The sequence below is a fragment of the Hyperolius riggenbachi genome, chromosome 9 (assembly GCF_040937935.1).
Source record: "Hyperolius riggenbachi isolate aHypRig1 chromosome 9, aHypRig1.pri, whole genome shotgun sequence".
Classification (NCBI taxonomy): Eukaryota; Metazoa; Chordata; class Amphibia; order Anura; family Hyperoliidae; genus Hyperolius; species Hyperolius riggenbachi.
In genome coordinates, this window is record NC_090654.1 from 135,831,359 (window position 1) to 135,851,802 (window position 20,444).

The 20,444-nt window shown below is 46.8% G+C and overlaps 1 protein-coding gene across 2 annotated transcripts in view; it reads right to left on the minus strand.

Moving 5' to 3' along the window:
- Nucleotides 1-15,651, minus strand: part of LOC137531747 (NACHT, LRR and PYD domains-containing protein 12-like) — a 108,912-nt gene extending 93,261 nt beyond the window's left edge. Inside the window, exon 1 of one of the 2 annotated variants that reach the window (XM_068251712.1) lies at nucleotides 15,570-15,651. The gene's annotated coding sequence lies outside the window, so the exon portion shown is untranslated. The remainder of the gene's footprint in view (nucleotides 1-15,569) is intronic. The other variant, XM_068251713.1, reaches the window with a different exon arrangement.
- Nucleotides 15,652-20,444: the final 4,793 nt, after the last annotated feature.

The window sequence follows — 20,444 nt, forward strand, 5'->3', positions numbered from 1 at the left end:
CATCCCCAGGATCTGCCACCCAGTCTCTGTCCTTCACCCTGTCATCATCATCCTCCCCCTCCACAAACATGTCCTGTTGGGATGACCCCACAAACTCCCCTTCTGCATACATGGGCTGATGGACACTCACCACTGTCTGACTGTCCAAAACATCATCCCCCAAAGAGCCCATCAGCATTTCTTCCTCCTCCAATTCTGCCGCAACAGCACTCCATAGCCTCGCTGTGCTTGGGGATAAGAAGGTGCTGAGTGACAGGGTGCTGGTGTTGCCCGCTGGGGCTGGAGAACTGCACTCCTCCTGCTCCTTCCCAGGCAGTGCTGGGTGGCTGCTGCTGCTCTTGCGAACAGGAGTGGTGGCGGGGGTGGAGGACTCGGTTCCAGAGCTAATGGTAGCCTGCTCATCCACCATCAGTTCCACCACAGAGTCTGTGTACTTCTCCTCAATAGGACGGCTACGACCTGGTGGTGGGAGGAACATCTGTGCCACACGCTGCTGCGTCTCTACAGCGTGACTCCCAGCTGTTGGGCGGCCAAGGCGTCCACGGCCAGTGGTTAATGGCGTAATAGCCACTGGTGCAGACGCAGAACTGCGCATGGTGGTGGTGGCGCAGCTGCCACGACCTCCTCTCTTGCTGATGCCCTTGCTGCCCTTGCTGCCCCTGCCCAAACCGCGGCTGCCAGTGCCAGACATCGTATATTCTTAAGATTATACAAATGAAAAAAAAAAGTTATGTATGTAAAGGCGGGTGAGACAAGTGAGGTACTTTAATGGGGTGGGACTGGTGGTGGTGGGTGTGTGAGGTGACGGACAGGTGAACTCTACAGCAGAGATCGGTGCAGCGCTAACGAGAGAGTGCGCAGTGCGCACACAAAGACCCTAGCTGACGCTGACTGACGGTGTCCCTATACACAGACTAGAGTACAGTACAATTCAGCGAATACACAATACAAGTAATATAAACAATAGGACGGGTGTAGCACTAACAAGAGGGTGCGGACAGCGCAGACGTGCACTGCGCACACAAAGACCCTAGGTAACGCGGTGACGGACGGTCCCTATACACAGACTAGAGTACACTACAGTACTAACTAAACAATAGAAGAATCTAGCTAAACAATAGAACAGGTGTGACTAGATTACAGAGAGCAGATACAGGACAGGTATAGCAGTAAAGCTGGGCCTTGCTAACTACAAAATAGTACAATAATCTATCTAACACAGAAGTAGTACAGTAGAGTAGGACAGGTGAGAGCACAGGTAACTAGAGACTAGAGCACAGAGCAGGGCAGGCTGCCTTGCCTAGGCACAGGGCCTAGCTGCTGCAGCTGCAGCAGCACCAGTGACAGTCTCCCTCCCTAGTCCCTAATCACACAAACTAAACTGCCTAAAATACAATCTATCTACAATACAAAGCAATACAGGTGAATATCAAGTGTTGGAGTGTAAAAACGCTTGGTGTATTGAACAATAAATGCACTACTTGCACAGACAAAAAGCACTGGAGCAGTCTCTCAGTACAGTCAGTCAGTAAGTCACAAGCAGGACGAGTGAGGCAACATGGCGCCCGCTATTTATAGAGGGGGGCTTGGCCAGGCTCCCCCTCTGTGATTGGCTGCAGTCAGAGGGCTGGGAGCCCTCTGATTCGCGTGGGAGGACTCGAGGTGACGTCACCCGCTGATGACGCTATCCGAGCTCCGTATTCGAGCTCGGATAGCTCGGATATCTCCGGATAGCTGATTGCTATCTGAATGCGCTCGGATAGCACAGCCCGGATAGCTAATACTATTCGAGCTCGGTATTCGAGCTCGAATAGTGAAAAAAGAGCTAGGATATCCGAGTATCTCGGATATCCTAGCTCTGATGAGCATCACTGATGCCTCATAACAAGACACCACTGTGAGTGTAGCCTAAGAGAAATATCAAGGCCATACTGGGGTTTGCTAGAGAGAACATAGACAAAGACCAGGACTTCTGGAATAATGCTCTTTGGACAGATTTATTATTTGGACACCATAGGCTTGATTCACAAAGCGGTGCTAACAGTTAGCACCCTGGTGAAAAGCCCCTTATCACGCCTAAACTGAGTTTAGGCGTGATAAGTTTAGGCATGATAAGTTTAGGCATGATAAGTTTAGGCGTGATAAGTTTTGGCGTGATAAGTTTAAGCACCAACTGGGTCAGCACCGCAGAGCACAGCTGATCAAAAGTTTTGCGCTAGCAAAGTCTGGTGCACTTTGCATAGAGTTTAATGGTGCTGCTTTGCGTGCGGGACTTTGCACGCGATCTAAACTTATCTAAACTTATCACGCCTAAACTTATCACGCCTAAACTGGCTTTTCACCAACGTGGTAGATTTGTAGTAAAAAACATGCGGTAAGTGCATAAAGTCCAGTAAAAAGTGTGGTATTTCAGTGTTAAGCATGCGGTAAATAAAAATAATAGTAGTCTTTAATTGTCTTCCATAAGTTAGAATAGTCTTTAGAAGATTTTTTTTTTTTTGAGGCTGTAAGGTGTATTTGATTATGTAGAAACCTATGAAAACTATATTTATAGACAACCCCTATAAATAAAATACAGTAAAAATTTTGAATTTTACTTCTACTATTTTCTATTGCACAGCCTGAATAGGAACTCCCCTAAAAACTGCAAAATGCACACAAATTGACTTTACCACCAGGTATAGGCAGATCTTAAACTTATCGGTAAACAGGGGAGTTTCTAGGTTCCTGGGAGATCCGGGGCACCAAGAGGGAATGAGTGGGCGAAAATTGGGAGTGGTCATGCTGCGTAAAGTGGGTGTGGTCATAGGCGAGGCCAAATGTAGATGAACATAGCAGTGACATAACTTAAATATATTCAATAGGCAGTATTTCACATATATAAGCCCCTCACCTGGCTTCTGTCTTGTCTTCGGCTGGCTGGCCTGTGCGCTGTACTCGGCTAGTGGTTATGCTGTGCTGTGCTGGCCTGGCTGGTGGTGATGCTGTGCTGGCCTGGTTGACGGTGATGCTGTGCCAGCTTGGCTAGCGGTGATGTTGAGCCGGCCTGGCTTTGCTAGGTGACTTGCTGGGGGCTTTGCTGGGCTGGACAATTTGCTGGGGGCATTTTGGGGGGCTTTGCTGGGCTGGAGGTTTTACTAGGCTTTGCTTGGCTGTATGCTTTGCTGGGCTGGGACCAGGAGGCTTTGCTAGGCTGGGGGGGTTTGCTTTGCTGAGGACTCTGCTTTACTGGGCTGGGGCCCTGGGACTTTGCTTGGCTGTAGATAGGTAGGTGCCTACAGTATAGGTTAGATTGGTATGTTCCCCCAGTATAGGTTAGATAGGTAGGTGCCTCCAGTACAGGTTAGATAGGTAGGTGCCTCAAGTATAGGTTTGATATGTAGGTGCCTCCAGTATAGGATAGATAGGTAGATAACCTCAGCGTAGGTTAGATAGGTAGTGTCATGGAATAGCCGTGAGGAGCGCACATACCTAGGGCTTCCTCCAGCCCCATAAGCCTGAATTGCTCCCATGCCGCCGTCCTCCGCTGCCTCTATCGCTACTACTGGGTCCCGTCACTTCCGGCGGACGCGGCCAATTGTATGCAAGAGCAGGGACTCCCTCCATATCCTTACGCATACGCCTGCATAGTATGGAGGCACATGCGTAAGGATATGGAGGAGTCGAGTCCCTGCTCTTGCGTACAATTGGCCGCGTCCGTCACAAGGGACGCACTGCGCTTGCGTCGACTGGCCAAAAGTGCGGGACCCGGTACCGGCGGATAGAGGCAGCGGAGGACTGCGGCGTGGGAGCGATCCAGGCTTATGGGGCTGGAGGAAGCCCCAGGTATGTATAAAAGCTTTTTTCCAACGTCTCTGGTTCTCTTTAAGTACCCGTTTATTCCTTCCGTTATTTTTATTTTCATACTGCGCTATTATTGCCTCTATAATTGTTGATTTTAATGATTTTCTGTATAGATTAATTATTTATATTTCATTTATAATAAAAGACTTCTAAAAAGTCATTTATTTGTTCAGCTACCCCTGCTATCCAGCCGCACAAACCGAATTCTAGCGTCTGAAGTAGCTACTACTGTTGATAGCTAGATAAAATAGAGTGTGTTTAACCGTTTTATTTGCAGGTATTAGTATCAGTGTAGTGAGGTCTCCTACCTATCTGTAGGAGTGGTGGCAGTTATACCCTGAAATAGTGTGTAATTTGTATTACTGTAACTCACAATCTCCCTTCTAGTCTGTCTGCTGCCAAAATTCCAGCGGTTTCTGCACACCGATTGCGACCACAGATTGCATGGTCCGTGTGCTGAAACCGATTGGAATCCATTGTGCGGTCCGGCCACTAGGGGGCGTGTGACAGTGTTTGGCAGCGTTTGGGATCTGTGTTGTGCTGAACGTATCTCAGATAGTCTGTCAAGAAACGAACTAATTTGTTAGTGTTGTAGCTGAATGCAATATATTGTTATATATACAGAGAGACTGTGTAGCCCAGTACCCCTCCCCAAAATTGTTTTTTATTTGGCATGAAAATGTCCGAGAACTACAAGAACATGTGCCAATCAGATCTGGAAAATCTTTGTGAAGCGAGGGGCATTGACATCCTCCGCAAGCCAAAACAGGAAATGATAAGAGACTTGTTTCAATGGGATACCCAGCAACTGCGGGAGCGGGACGTGTCCACTGAGCCCATCTGACTCTGACTGAGCCCATCTGACATCTGAAGTCGAGGGGAATAAGAGACTGAAGATCCTATGCATACAGAGGTTGAGCATCCTGAGGGCCCTGCTGCAACGGCTATGCAGGAGACTGTCAGTATGGACCCCGATCTCAGAGCTTCTCCGAGTACTCGCCTGGAACCGGCCAGTACTGGACTGTCCATTTGTGCTGATCCTCTAATGCAGCAGGCATTACAAAAACTAATGGACACTGACCCAGAGAAGTACCTGCAGTACTTGGAAGCGCGAGAGGAGCGATAAGCTACAGAGCTCCAAGCTGCAGAAGCGCGTGAGAAGGGCAAAGCCGCTGCTGCAGAACGACAAGCGGAGAGGGATGCCACCGAGCGGAAGCGCCAGCGTCAGCATGAACTGAACCTGGCCAAAGTACAACAGGCCAGCCGGAGTTCATCGCCCAGCCTCCCTGCTGAAGGAGCCGCATCACCTGACTTGTTTTTGCAATCTTTTGAAAAAGCATGCCGTCAGTATCATCTGTCTCAAGACCAGTGGGACAGATATCTGACACCCTTGCTGCGCTGCAAAGCGCTTGATGCTTTTGCGGAGTTACCTCTGGAAATGGATAACGACTATACCGCTATAAAAGACGCTATTATTGCCAAATATTAGCTGATGCCAGAGGCCTATCGTAAAAAGTTCAGGTCCTGGCAGAAAAAGCCTACGGACTATTATCCGGATGTGGTCAGCAGTTTACGCACCACATGCTGCCAGTGGACTCTAGGCCTCACCAAAGGGTCTGGTGCTGCTTAACCCACTGCTGGACGCTTGAGAGGTCATCCAAGTAATTATCTGGTCCTGTTCTTTTGGATCTGTGAGGGTGGTTGTCCTGGACAACATGGGCGGTATTGAGTGGGTTTTCTTGGGTGCTCCCCTGTGGCCTGTACGTGAACCGTCAGGGGAAACACCTCTTCCCTTGCCCCTCCCTCTTTCACCGGATTTCTTCCTCATTTCACTTATCCTTAAAGTACACGCTGACTGGCAGCAGTACAGTGGCAGTACAGAAATGCTATACAGTGGTGGGTGAGCGGTGTACCACTATTGCCAGCAGCGACACAGAGCACAATGCTATACAGTGGCGGGTGAGCGGTGTACTACTGTTCCCAGCAGACACAGAGTGGCAGTAAACACAATGCTATATAGTGTGGCTGAGCCGTGTACACAGAGTGGCAGTAAACACAATGCTATATAGTCTGCTATATAGTCACCCGGAACGGGGTGATGTTCTGCAGAACCCGAACAGTGGCGAACACTGTTCGCCCAACACTGCTGGGAACGCAGATTTTAGTACCTAAACACACGATACAACATGTTTTCCGGGGTCGGACTCTGAGGCACATACAGATGGTCCCGATCATCATCCTCATCATACAACTCTTCTCCTGAGTCTGACCCACCCACCACCTCTTTGAATCAAAGAAGCAGGCCAGTGTGGCACTCCCTGAATGAAATGACCAGTATGCAGGAGAGATCAAATGAAACTATTGACCACTCGTAGCCACCAATACCCCTTTAAAAGAATCCGGGGGATGCTGAGACATGTGCTCCGCCAATATTCGTAGAAGGAAGAGTATGACAACAATGTGTAGAAAGAAGCAGAAGCGTGCACCAATGTCCTCTAATAAATTTCGCCTTTTAATCCTCCAGATTAGTTCCATACAAACGGGGTAAACATCAGTGCATACATTAGTATAGTTGCATATACATACTGGTGCTGGTGGCAGTGGTCTGGTGGGTGCCTAGGGTGTGAAGGGATCGGCGACGGCCGTTTCGCGTCCAACAGGACGCTTGGTCACGCTGCGTGCCACCCCAACATCCCCAGACACAGACCCCTCATCGTCCTCAACATTAACTTGGGATGCTGGCCTGAGCCAGACCTCCTCCTCCACATCAGGCCCCATCATCTCCTCAATGGCAGCCCTCATTAATCGCTCTGGCGACGGACCGATGGACACAACGTTCTCCTCCGGGGAGGGCTGCTGCTGACCACTGGCTGCTGGGGTGGATGTTATAGCTTGCGTGGGGCGTTGGCTGTTGCTGTTGTTGGGAGTGCTGCTCACAGCGGAGGTCTCTGAGGAACTCATGGTGAGCTCATATAGTGGTTGGCGGTGAGTGGAGTATTACTGATCCCAGCAATATACACACTGACTGGCAGAGTACGCAATGCTATATAGTGTAGAAAATAAAAGGTAGTGCTTATGAAGTGAGATTTGACCACGACTGGACAAGTATTAAGTGGGTACAAAATAATCTTCACTTTATTGCTTGATCAGTCTGGAATAAAAACATGTAATTGGATGTCAAACAAGATACACAAAATACAACACCCTCCCACCCACCTAATAAAACCCAAAACCTAGGAGCGAGGACCCTTTGGATGAAAATGAGTACCAGCGTGTGTACGGGTACCTGCTATGCAGGCTACCATGTGCAGTCCATCTCCTAAGCAGCACGTGTACACACCACGGATCAAATCACATGAGTTTTCTCTGCAAACAGTTCAAAAATGCAATCCAAGCATGAAGAGAGTCCCACTCGCAGACTCAAAGAATAGCAGGCATGTTTAGAGCAGAGAAGAGAGCCAGCAGTTCACAAAGAGCAAGAAGCAAGGAGCAAGCAAAGCTGGGGCTGCATCTATTCCATGAAATGTCAATGACAGTCCGCATGGACACAAAATACCTGCCGTGTCAGTTCCGCAGCTCGATCAGATATTGCTTTAGCATCCTTAATCTCTCTTGGTCGGTTGTGCTCCCATGTTGTGCCCAATGTCCGTGGCAGTGACGGCTGGTGAAGTGCAGTCGTGATGGCTAACTGCAGAACGCCGGCCCGCTGAAGACTGGCAAAGCCTCAGCACAGAGTCAGGGATCTAGATCCAGGGATCCTTCCGCGCGGACACTCCAGCGCGCCGGCTTGTGAAGAAAATCACACGCTGGTATCGGGTCCTCTAGCTCCTCCCACCGACCGGTTTCGCGCATGTGCGCTTCCTCAGGGTGTGGCTATAGCATGACGGTATGTCGCACTTATATTCTAAACGTTCCTGTCCTGCCCATTGAATGGGTTGGGCTTGGCAGGAATCATGCAGAGCACAGATTGTAGTGCCGATTAATGTTACATTTGCACAACAGAAATATTGAACTTAGAACCTGGGCACGAGCAGACAAAAGTGCATTAACACGATATAGTGCAAGTGCGCCTCCTCATAGCGTCCCACCACAGAGCTGCACTACAGGTCGTCCCTAACAGTAAGTGAAAGGGACTGAGGGGAGGGGGGGGAGATCATGGAGATAAGTTGATTTATAAACAAAGGAATAGGTTGCAAACTGAAGTGAGAGTGAGCACAGGGGACAGGGAAAAGAATTTTCCAGGTAATTTGTCTCCATCTAATAAGCTTATATGTGGTTTTAAGATAGGTCTGGGGCAAGAAGGAGCGCGGCCGGTAAAAATGCTATATAGTCTGGCTGAGCGGTGTACACAGAGTGGCAGTAAACAATGCTATATAGTGTGGCTGAGCGGTGTACACAGAGTGGCAGTAAACACAATGCTATATAGTCTGGCTGAGCGGTGTACACAGAGTGGCAGTACACACAATGCTATATAGTCTGGCTGAGCGGTGTACACAGAGTGGCAGTAAACAATGCTATATAGTCTGGCTGAGCCGTGTACACAGAGTGGCAGTAAACAATGCTATATAGTCTGGCTGAGCGGTGTACACAGAGTGGCAATAAACAATGCTATATAGTCTGGCTGAGCCGTGTACACAGAGTGGCAGTAAACAATGCTATATAGTCTGGCTGAGCGGTGTACACAGAGTGGCAGTACACACAATGCTATATAGTCTGGCTGAGCGGTGTACACAGAGTGGCAGTAAACAATGCTATATAGTGTGGCTGAGCCGTGTACACAGAGTAGCAGTAAACAATGCTATATAGTCTGGCTGAGCCGTGTACACAGAGTGGCAGTACACACAATGCTATATAGTGTGGCTGAGCGGTGTACACAGAGTGGCAGTAAACAATGCTATAGAGTGTGGCTGAGCGGTGTACACAGAGTGGCAGTAAACAATGCTATATAGTGTGGCTGAGCGAGGTACACAGAGTGGCAGTAAACAATGCTATATAGTCTGGCTGAGCCGTGTACACAGAGTGGCAGTACACACAATGCTATATAGTGTGGCTGAGCGGTGTACACAGAGTGGCAGTAAACAATGCTATAGAGTGTGGCTGAGCGGTGTACACAGAGTGGCAGTAAACAATGCTATATAGTCTGGCTGAGCGGTGTACACAGAGTGGCAGTAAACACAATGCTATATAGTCTGGCTGAGCGGTGTACACAGAGTGGCAGTACAAACAATGCTATATAGTCTGGCTGAGCCGTGTACACAGAGTGGCAGTAAACAATGCTATATAGTCTGGCTGAGCCGTGTACACAGAGTGGCAGTACACACAATGCTATATAGTGTGGCTGAGCGGTGTACACAGAGTGGCAGTAAACAATGCTATAGAGTGTGGCTGAGCGGTGTACACAGAGTGGCAGTAAACAATGCTATATAGTCTGGCTGAGCGGTGTACACAGAGTGGCAGTAAACACAATGCTATATAGTCTGGCTGAGCGGTGTACACAGAGTGGCAGTACACACAATGCTATATAGTCTGGCTGAGCGGTGTACACAGAGTGGCAGTACACACAATGCTATATAGTCTGGCTGAGCGGTGTACACAGAGTGGCAGTACAAACAATGCTATATAGTCTGGCTGAGCCGTGTACACAGAGTGGCAGTACACACAATGCTATATAGTCTGGCTGAGCGGTGTACACAGAGTGGCAGTACACACAATGCTATATATAGTGTGGCTGAGCGGTGTACACAGAGTGGCAGTAAACACAATGCTATATAGTCTGGCTGAGCGGTGTACACAGAGTGGCAGTACACACAATGCTATATATAGCGTGGCTGAGCGAGGTACACAGTGGCAGTACACACAATGCTATATAGTCTGGCTGAGCGGTGTACACAGAGTGGCAGTAAACAATGCTATATATAGTGTGGCTGAGCGAGGTACACAGTGGCAGTAAACAATGCTATATATAGTGTGACTGAGCAAGCGGTGTACTACTGTTCCCAGCAGCGACACACAATGACTGGGGGGGACCCTGGCTAGCGTGGCTGGAGAGCGAACTACCCTGCCTGCCTACCCAAAGCTAAAGCCACAGAGAAATGGCGGAGATATGACGTGGTTCGGGTATTTATTTACCCGAACCACGTGACCGTTCGGCCAATCAGAGCGCGTTCGGGTCCGAACCACGTGACTCGTTCGGCCAATCACAGCGCTAGCCGAACGTTCGGGGAACGTTCGGCCATGCGCTCTTAGTTCGGCCATGCGGCCGAACGGTTTGGCCGAGCACCATCAGGTGTTCGGCCGAACTCGAACATCACCCGAACAGGGTGATGTTCTGCAGAACCCGAACAGTGGCGAACACTGTTCGCCCAACACTAAAGGTAAGCCACCTCATATTTTTCTATTATATTTTTTAACACAGTTTTTTTACACTACTGGGTGCGTCTTTTTCTCCTTTTGTGCTTTCTACCCTCTTTTGGGAGGGCTATACTTCTGGCTCCTAGTGGCCTAGCCACTTTCAGGACCATTTGGTTGTTTTTTTAACAAGAGCGAGACCATATCCAGCTTGCCTGGACACCAAGTGGAGTAGGGTTCATAGATCTCCACCCACCTACAGTGGTTGGTTGCCCTTCTGCAACCTTCCTTTGTGAGTACCACATTTTATTTATTCCTACCACTTCTTTGTGACCTACTGTACCATTTGAGCTCCTGTTGTCTCTGTATGTTTTCATTATAGGGTGCTATCGATCACCCTGCACTATTTCATTTTACTTGACCAGTGCCTATCAGTCCACGTAGGGTTAACACACACACACACACCCTACACATTCTGCCAAGGAACAGCCTTTTTCAACTGTATGAGAACAATGAAGATCTTATAATGATTAGAAGACCTGTTCTGTATTATATAAAGGTGTGCCATTATCGGATGGCAAATGTTTTCAACACTCCCCTTGGTTATTTTAGAAGATAGCACGGTTAGCAGAAGTTAACAAATTAGGGCTTGTTCTATTGAAAATGCATGCATGTACTCACAGCAAGAACTTGTGTTTGTTAAATGTAGGAAAATCTAGGAATAATGATAAAGAAAATAAAAATGTGTGTGTGCATCTGTCTGTGGTCCCTCAAACATTAAGAGTGCCCATACATGATTCGATTTTTGACATCGATACTTGGCTTGGCTGATTCAATCATAATGATCAGATTTGTCAGATATCAATGCCACAACATGGTCACATTATCGATCATGCCGATTGATTTCCGATAGGGTTGATTAGGCATGCTGGAAAATCTTAGTCACAAGGGCTCAACCGATGGACCCTTGGCTTGTGTGCCCCCAAGTGAATGCCCCCCCCCCCTCCCCCTGGGCCCATAGTTAGTGTTGCATGGACACCTATCACTCTGGCCTCATGAATCTTCTTCCCCAGTCACCTCCTTTGGTGTCTGGTTATTTTCTGAATAGTCCCCGCGAGCACCTCAACCATGTGACAGTGGTCACTGGGCACAGGGGCTGGGCAACGCTAAGATGATTTCCAATAGATTTCATGCTGAAATCTATTGGAAATCTGTTTGAAATGTGTGTGGGTAGGAAATAGATTTCTCTCTGATCAGATTAGATCTATCTACAGGGATCTACCTGATGGTTGACCTGGTGGCAGATGGACAGGTGTCTGGTCACCCTAATTTTTGTATGCACTTAAAAACAAAAGTAAGCAAGGTAGAATAATGTGTGCTATTAACCTCCTTAGTGGTAAGGACAAGCATGACTTGTGCAGCTAAAAGATGCAGAAAGCGGTAAGGACAAGTCAGGTTTGTTCATGCTGCGAGGGAGATTTAAAACTTCTCTGCTCCGCCAACTCCGTTTTCACTTCAAAGGCCTTCCCTATGATGGCTGGATGCCTGTCACTACACTGTGGATAGCGATCTGTGCTACCCACTGTGTGCAAACATACATACAGCCAGGGGCGTAGCAATAGGGGGTGCAGAGGTAGCAACCGCATCGGGGCCCTTGGGCCAGAGGGGCCCAGAAGGGTCCACCCTCTATCACAGTATTAGCTCTTTATTGGTCCTGTGCTGGTAAAAATCACTTCTATAGATGCTTTGAATCGTAGTAATCCTTAACACACTGTTCCCCAACCCCTACTTGCACCTCTGACACTGGGGTTGTCCTTGGCAGGTTTTGGTGCACCGTATCAATTGTTATGTATAGAGTGCTTGGGGGGGGGGGCCCATGTAAAACTTGCACCGGGGCCCACAGCTCTTTAGCTACGCCACTGCATACAGCCATCCTAGGTAAGCCCACAAACGGACCTGGCAGAGCAGAGATGTTACTGCAGCTTCTCTGCAGCAATCCCCCCTGCCCGCAACAACCTTCTCCCCGCGCGATGTGATCCCCCTCTCCTCCCCACTTAGATCCCCGGTGCTTGCTGAAAGTTTGGATCACTCACTGTGCCTCTATCCAGCAGCAGTCATCATCAAGTTGCACCCTGGTACTGTGGACAGTTAATGGAGCTGTGTGACGGAGGAGGTTGTGCGATTGCCCCGGACAGGGGCTACGATGAGTAATCCTCACTTACTGCACAGAATGGGGGATCACTGGGGAGGGGGGGGGGGGAAGCACCTATGCTGTGGCAACTATACTGTGGCATCTATACTTGGCTAACCTATACTGCAACACCTATACCTGGGGCAACTATACCTGGCTAACCTATACTGGGGCAACGATGCCTGGCTAACCTATACTGCAAAACCTATACCTGGCTACCTATACTGGGGCAACTATGCCTGGCTAACCTATTCTGCGGCACCTATACCTGGCGAACCTGTACTGGGGCAACTATAGCTGGCTAACCTATACTGCGGCACCTATACCTTGGTAGCCTATACTGTGGCACCTATACCTGGCTATCTAATCTGTGGCACCTATACCTAGCTATACTGCGGCACCTATACCTGAGTAACCTATACTGTGGTACCTATACCTGGCTACCTATACCTGGGTAACATACTGCGGCACCTATACCTGGCTACCTATACTGCAGCACCTATACCTGGATAAACTATACTGGGGCAACTATAGCTGGCTAACCCATTCTGCAGCACCTATACCTGGCTAACCTATACTGGGGCAACTATAGCTGGCTAACCTATACTGTGACACCTATACCTGGCTACTTGTACTGCAGCACCTATACCTGGCTAACCTACACTAGGGCAACAATAGCTGGCTAACCTACACTGGAGCAACAATAGCTGGCTAACCTATACTGGGGCAACTCTGCTTGGCTAACCTATACTGCGACACCTATACCTGGCTACCTATACTGCGGCAACTATAGCTGGCTAACCTATACTGCGGCAACTATGCCTGGCTAACCTATACTGCGACACCTATACCTGGCTACCTATACTGCGGCAAGCAACTATACCTGGCTAAACTATACTGGGGTAACTATGCCTGGCTAACCAATACTGGGGGGCACCTATACCTGACTATCTATACTGGATTGCAAATAATGTTCTCAAGCCCACAGGTTTGAGGGTGCAATTTTACACCCTCCCCTGGGAGAAATTTAGCCTAGAAACTGCCCTAACTTTAAGCTTAGCCTTCAATGCACACCCTGCATCATGCACATGGGGAAGACTTCGTGGCGGGTTTATACTCACCATTGGTGTGCTGATCCCTCGTTGTGTATCTCTGATAGCTTCCCCAGTGTCTTCTTTCATGTCCCTCGGTGGATTTGCTCCCTCGGCAATGAAAGGTTTCCCGGCGATTGGTGTTGATAATGCCAGGGTCACACAGCGTCATCAACCTCTGGCGCCAAACTATTTTTGTTTTGTATCGAATTCAATACAATAACCTGTATTTAATTCACTATTAAATTCAATTCAGGTTATTGCTTGACAATTATTTGACATTAATTGAACCATTTCTTGCACAGTAATCCTGGGGAAATATAGCTCCAGGAAGGTTAATCCTTGATATGTAAAGAACTCAACTGATATGAAATGTATAGAATGCAGCTTTTTTTCAACAAAACTGGAACTTATAAATCTGTCTTGCGGATTTCTGTTAATAGCAAGTAACCATCAAAATACATAACTATTTGTTTTGTACAGAACCTGAACAGTTGTGAATATGTGCTTGTGTGTAGTCAGTCTGCTGTCCAGTGATGTAAGAACAGTGTAATTTATTAGCGGGACCAGTGAGTGACATAATGTGGCGAGAAGCCACATGAAGGTCTGGCCACTTGATTGGATACAAGGAGGCTAACCAGCAGGACAGGAGAGAAAACCAAACATTGTGACACATCCATTCATTGCTATTGACCTGCATTGGAATTGGAGGGTTCTCTGGACTGTACCTGGTGGGCTAAGTGACATCAGGGGGCAATGGAGGTCTGTATATGGAGCAGCAAATGGCACTACTACAGCAAGCAGCAACAGATGGAACTACAGTTGACAACAGAGGGTACTACACAGCAATTGAGGGCACTAACAGGAGATAATGTAGAGTACCACACACTGTTATAACCAAAAGGCACAACTGGGACACATTATTGTGGAGGAAATAACAAATGAACTAACAGGGGCAATAAGAGAGCACTATTGTAATGGGGGAAATAACATAGGGCACTATAATAACAAAGGCAGTAATGGAGAGCTCTATTTTAACAGTAAACAAAGTGCCAACACAGTGCCATTCACCTGCAGGCAGTGACAGCAGAAAGTGTGAGTATTGCTCTGACAGTTCTCTGCAAGCAGGGAATTTCAGTCAAGAATGAAAGAGTGTATTGGTGTTTGTTTCCCAGTGATTTTCCAGTAAAAGAACATCAATGGGACAGACAGCAACAGTGCATTCAGTAGTTTGGTAGCTCCATTTGTTTTGCATCATATTTACCAGATGATGAATGCCACACAAATATGGACAGTTTTAGTGTGTATCTTAAGCAGGGCTTCCCAACCCTGTCCTTAAAGAGAATCTGTACTGTTAAAATCGCACAAAAGTAAACATACCAGTGCGTTAGGGGACATCTCCTATTAACCTCTGTCACAATTTCACCGCTCCTCGCCGCATTAAAAGTAGTCAAAAACTCAGTAGTAGTCAAAAGTTTTAAAAAGTTTGTTTATAAACAAACAAAATGGCCACCAAAACAGGAAGTAGGTTGATGTACAGTATGTCCACACATAGAAAATACATCCATACACAAGCAGGCTGTATACAGCCTTACTTCTGAATCTCAAGAGATCACTTGTGTGTGTTTACCTTCTGTCCCCAGCTTCTCTCATGCACTGAACATTACAGGCAAGTCTTGCAGAAAACCACAGCCATTCACAGGTGGCGTAAATAGTGTCCTAGAAGAGCTCATTAACTACCTCTGTGGATTGCCACATGCACTGTTGATGGTACTTGAGGACAGGGTTGGGAAGCCCTGTGTTAAGGGACAAAAGATCAGCATGTAATTGTGTGGGGACAGATCCAAAGCATGCCCTGAGGCACTGTGAATGTGTGCCTATGCCACTGCTGCTGTCGCATTTAATATACATATATATTTTTGTTAAGGCAGAAGATTAACATAACAGCCCCCAAGTGTCATTTGCAGAAAATATGTCAGTAAGCAACAAATTCCTAAATATTCCTCTTGGTTCAGGTGTCCGTTAATACAAGAGAAACAAGAATTTCCAGATTCTTCACAATACTACACAAAGTTGAAAAAAAAAATTGTATTTACCTTTTAGTGGGCTCTCAAGAAAGGCAAGCTGAATAATGCATGTCTTCAGTAAACTCCAGAATTATTGAGTCGGAAGTGATCTGAGCACTCTGGCTCCTGTACAGCACTTTACATATTTACTTTCATGTTAAAATGTGATCTTTCCTGTTTGTGTTTGACTGGTCTCCTCCCTTCTCTTGAGTTTCCTCTTAGCTGTTTCATCTTCTGGTTTCACCTATCCAAGGAAGTATTTTGGTTTTTGCTACATGATACAATATTTTATATCAACACACCAAGGTGTTACATAACTCTCTATGGTGCAATATTAACAAGTATTACTTTGCTTTGGTCAGGAGTAAATAAGTTCATATGTGCTCTGCCTAAAAGGTAAATGTACCTGTTGCATCTGGTTCTATTTTAGGAAAGTCCCATCCTTACGGTCAGCCATCTTTCAAACTTTCCATGAAGTCACAATACCTGACTGTGAATGACTTCTGTGCATCTTGTGTTCTGCTACAGGGAAATTCCACTTTAATCAGTAAGTGATATGACATACTCAGCATACAGACCTTGATTGATTGCAGCACTGAGAGGAAATATTACTTAAAGAGAATCTGTACTCTAATATTCTTACACTAAAAAGCATACCATTCTATTTCTTATTTTCTCCTGTGCCCCTCTGTGCTGTTTCTGCCACTCTCTGCTGCAATTCTGGCTTGTAATTAACAGTTTTAGGCAGTGTTTACAAACAAACTAACCAGCTTGTGATAGGCTCACATAAACAGAGTGTGTGAGTCATACAGAGTGTGCAGGGGGCCTGCAGAGGGTGTGTATCGCTTCTATCCAATCACAAGCAGCCCTGCACATTCCACACATTCAAGCCTTAGCCCGACAGACACGACAGAGGAAAGGAGATAAGATTTATTACAGAGACAGTGCAATTAGAAAGGCTGCAGTAAGCCAGAGCACATTAGAACAGGCATAGGAACTTATAGGATAGAAGAACTAAGGCTGAAAAATTTGTTACAGAGTCTCTTTAATAAAAACACAAATGTCTCAGACGGGTCACTCACGACTCTCACAGCCCCGCCATGTACACAGATTCTCCTGACTTCCTTACCACAATATATGTACCAGTAAACTCTAGAATCCAAATGCTGGAGCCAGTTTTCTTCCAGTCCTCAGAGGCTCTTGATCCCTCAGGTGGGATCGCTGTTTGTCACATGATGACAGGTGATGATCTCATCATAGGGATAGAGCGCTATCTGGAGGATAGGATGGAGAATTGCAGCGTTCGTTGGATCCCGGGAGGTGAGTAAAGTGCAGGGGGGCTGCTGATCTATCTGCGTATTGATTTTTTTTCGGCTTTTAAGGACTAAAAGCACATGGAAAAATTTGTACCACTTTTAGACCCTAAATTCAGAAAACAATCATACCGCCAAGGAAGTTAATACACAGGAAGCTAGTGACATGTTGTAGGAGGTTCTGGATAGGATGGCTTTTTGGGCAAGTAAATGGCAAATTAAATTCAATTTCGAATAGTGTAAAGTCATGCATCTTGGTGGTGTAGCACCATACTAAACAAACGGGATAGAGATGAGGGCATCAAACTTGAGAGAGGGATTTAAGAGTACTTGTTGACAACAAGTTAAATAATTGTAGTCAATGCCAAGCAGCTGCAGCTAAAGCAAACAACATTTGGGGATATATTAAAAGGAAAATAAAAACTTGGGATATTGGCATAATACTGCCTTTGTTTTGCTCTCGTGAGGCCGCATCTGGAATACAGTTCTGGGCACTGCATTATAGGATGGACATTGCAGTTTTGGAGCAGGTGCAGAGACCAGCAACAAAATTGATCAAAGGGATGAATGGTCTCAGTTACCACGCGTTTCGTCACAAGGACTCATCATGTGACCCTGATAAGTCCTTGTGATGAAACGCACAGGGCGGAGCTTCAGGGCGGCAGATGGAGACGGCAGGCACAGATGATCCAGGACACTGGACTTTTATATAAACACTTTTTATACTGATGGAAATTTTTTAAAGGGTTAAACTTATGCAATGCTATGGAGTGAGAGGAAGTCATTGTGGACACAGAGTGTAAAGCACTGAAGCTGTTGATTGAACGGCATTAAAATCGTGAGAGAGTACATGTTTGACATCGGTGGTGGTCAAATGGTGGTTAGAAATCACTAATGTTTACCTGATGCTGGTGTATACAATATCACACTATGGTCTGTTATTCCACCCCGTTGTTTTGAGTTAAAGTGTCATGCAGTGACGCAGTGGAGAGGAGCACCTTTGGACTATTAATTGATTGTCCAGAGGACCACTAGACGCTTTTATTGCTGTCTGTGATTCAACAGCCATTATATCTGGTGAGCACATTTGTATATACGTTTGAGTGTGCTTCACTGTAGGAGTTGGTACCACGGTGAAGTTGAGGTGCAAAAGCTATTAAGAAAGATTACACTACTATATGTTTTTTTTTTCTCCTATATACATCTCATCTGAGGGCATATGACTGCAGAACGGGTCTACATGAAAAGGGCGCCGGTAAAAAAGGGCGCCTGGTGGAGCCCATATATATACCAACTTCGGCTACAAAAAAGGCGCCTGGTGTAGCCCATATAAACTTCGGCTACAAAAAAGACGCTTGGTGTAGCCCATATAAAAACTTCGGCTACAAAAAAACTCCGGGATGTGCTAATTACTATTCCCCCTCCAGGCCGCCATGGATAGTGGGGGAATGAAATTATTCGGCTTCCAGCGCTTGTAGCCCATATACAAACTTCGGCTAGAAAAAAACTCCGGGATGTGTTAATTACTATTCCCCCTCCAGGCCGCCATGGATAGTGGGGGCAGGGCCGGGCCGAGGCAGAGGCGAGAGAGGCTCCAGCCTCTGGGCGCAGTGTAGATGGGGGCGCACAACTCACTCAGCTATCATTCACCTATTGTGTTTGAAGCAGAGAGAAATAAGAAAAGGGGATACATGGCAGTAACTGCAAGCCATATAACTAGAGATTAAGGCTTTGGGGGTCCTGGGGTGCCTCTTACTCTAATAGCAATCAGTGTGTGATGGCGGGGGGGGGGGGGGGGGGGTGGAGGGGCGCACTTTGGGGTCTCAGCCTTGGGTGCTGGAGTACCTTGTCCCAGCTCTGAGTGGGGGAATGAAATAATTCGGCTTCCAGCGCTTGTAGCCCATATAAAAACTTCGGCTACAAAAAAAAAAGTCAATAATATGGGCTACAGAGGGGCACCTTACTGTAGCCGAAAAAAATATGGGCTACAAAGGGGAGCCCGCTTGTAGCTGAAAACCTTGTAGCCGAAAAAATATGGGCTACAAAGGGGAGCCCACTTGTAGCCTATATCAAAACTCGGGCGCCCTTTTCTACACCTTGTAGCCCATATTTCCAGAAATAACATTGATGTCTATGGCGGCGCCCTTTTCATACAGGCAGCTCGGGCGCCCTTTTCAACCGATCCCCTGCAGAACATTGTGAATAATTCCTATTGGTGTATCTGTGGAACTTGTTATGTGAACAGTAACCTGGAATACACGCAGACAACTATGTGAATTGACAACCTGAGGTGACTTTTGGTGTTGCGAACCGATATCTGAGACTGTATCTGTGGAATTAGTTTTTTTGAAAAGTAACAGAGTAGCGCAAAATCTTTCCCCTTTTTTAATTCCTGGCATTGTTGATCCAGTGATTTTATCTGATTACCATCTGGCGTCGGGAAGGAATTTCTTTCCCTTTTAGGGTTAATTGTTCCAAGCTTTGTAAGTAGAGATGGCGCGAATAGTTTACTGGCGAGCACTATTCAGTGAAGATCAGGTATTCGTCCTCGCTGCGAGCACATGGTGCTATTCGACTTGCGCCCATACATCATCATTGGGCTAAACTTTGACAACTTACATCACAGTCAGCAGGCACATGGTAATCAGCCTGGCCAATCAGCCTGCACTCCCTCACAGACCCCCCTGCCCTCTATAAAAAGCAGCAGCGCCGGCCATGTTGATCATATTGCTCGGCTGCTGTAGTGAGAGGAAGGGACAGAGCTTGCTGGAGATAGGGAAAGTGTTAGCTAGGCTTGTTTATTTTGATCTTCATAATGGCACAGAGCCACACGTGCCCACTTACAGTGATATCGAATTGTGTGCCATATAAAAGCACCTTTTTTCCATAACTGCTGCCGGGCCCCTGTTATTATCACTAAATTGTGTTTGAAGTCTTGGCAGGGGCGTAGCAATAGGGGGTGCAGAGGTAGCGACCGCATCGGGGCCCTTGGGCCAGAGGGGCCCCGAAGGGCTCTCCCTCATCTACATTATTACCTCTCTATTGGTCCTGTGCTCATAATAATCATTTCTATAGATGCTGTGAATAGTAGTAATCACTAACAAACTGTTTCCCAGCCTCTTCTTGCACCTCTAACACTGTAGTTGCCATTGGCAGGTTTTGGCATGCCGTATCAATTGTTATGTATAGAGTGCTTGGGGGGCCCCATGTAAAACTTGCATCGGGGCCCACAGCTCCTTAGCTACGCCACTGAGTCTTGGGCCCATATGCAATTCACTTTTTCACCTGAGTTTTCTCCTAGGAGATAATTTTTCACCTTCGATTTAAAATAACGTTCCAGCACTTTTCAACTACAAAAGAACCAAAAAGTAGATGAAAAAGTACTATCAAAATTATTTTGAGTATTTTCTTGCTTTCTGGTGGCTTAAAAGTCATTTTATTGACAAGTTTAAAATTATCACCTAGGAGAAAACTCAGGAGAAAAAGTGAATTGCATATGGGCCTTGGTGCATTTCTCATTGTCTGTGTGATAGTGCACAGCACAGACAGAGCACACTGGCATAGAGCCACATACATACCCACTTACAGTGAT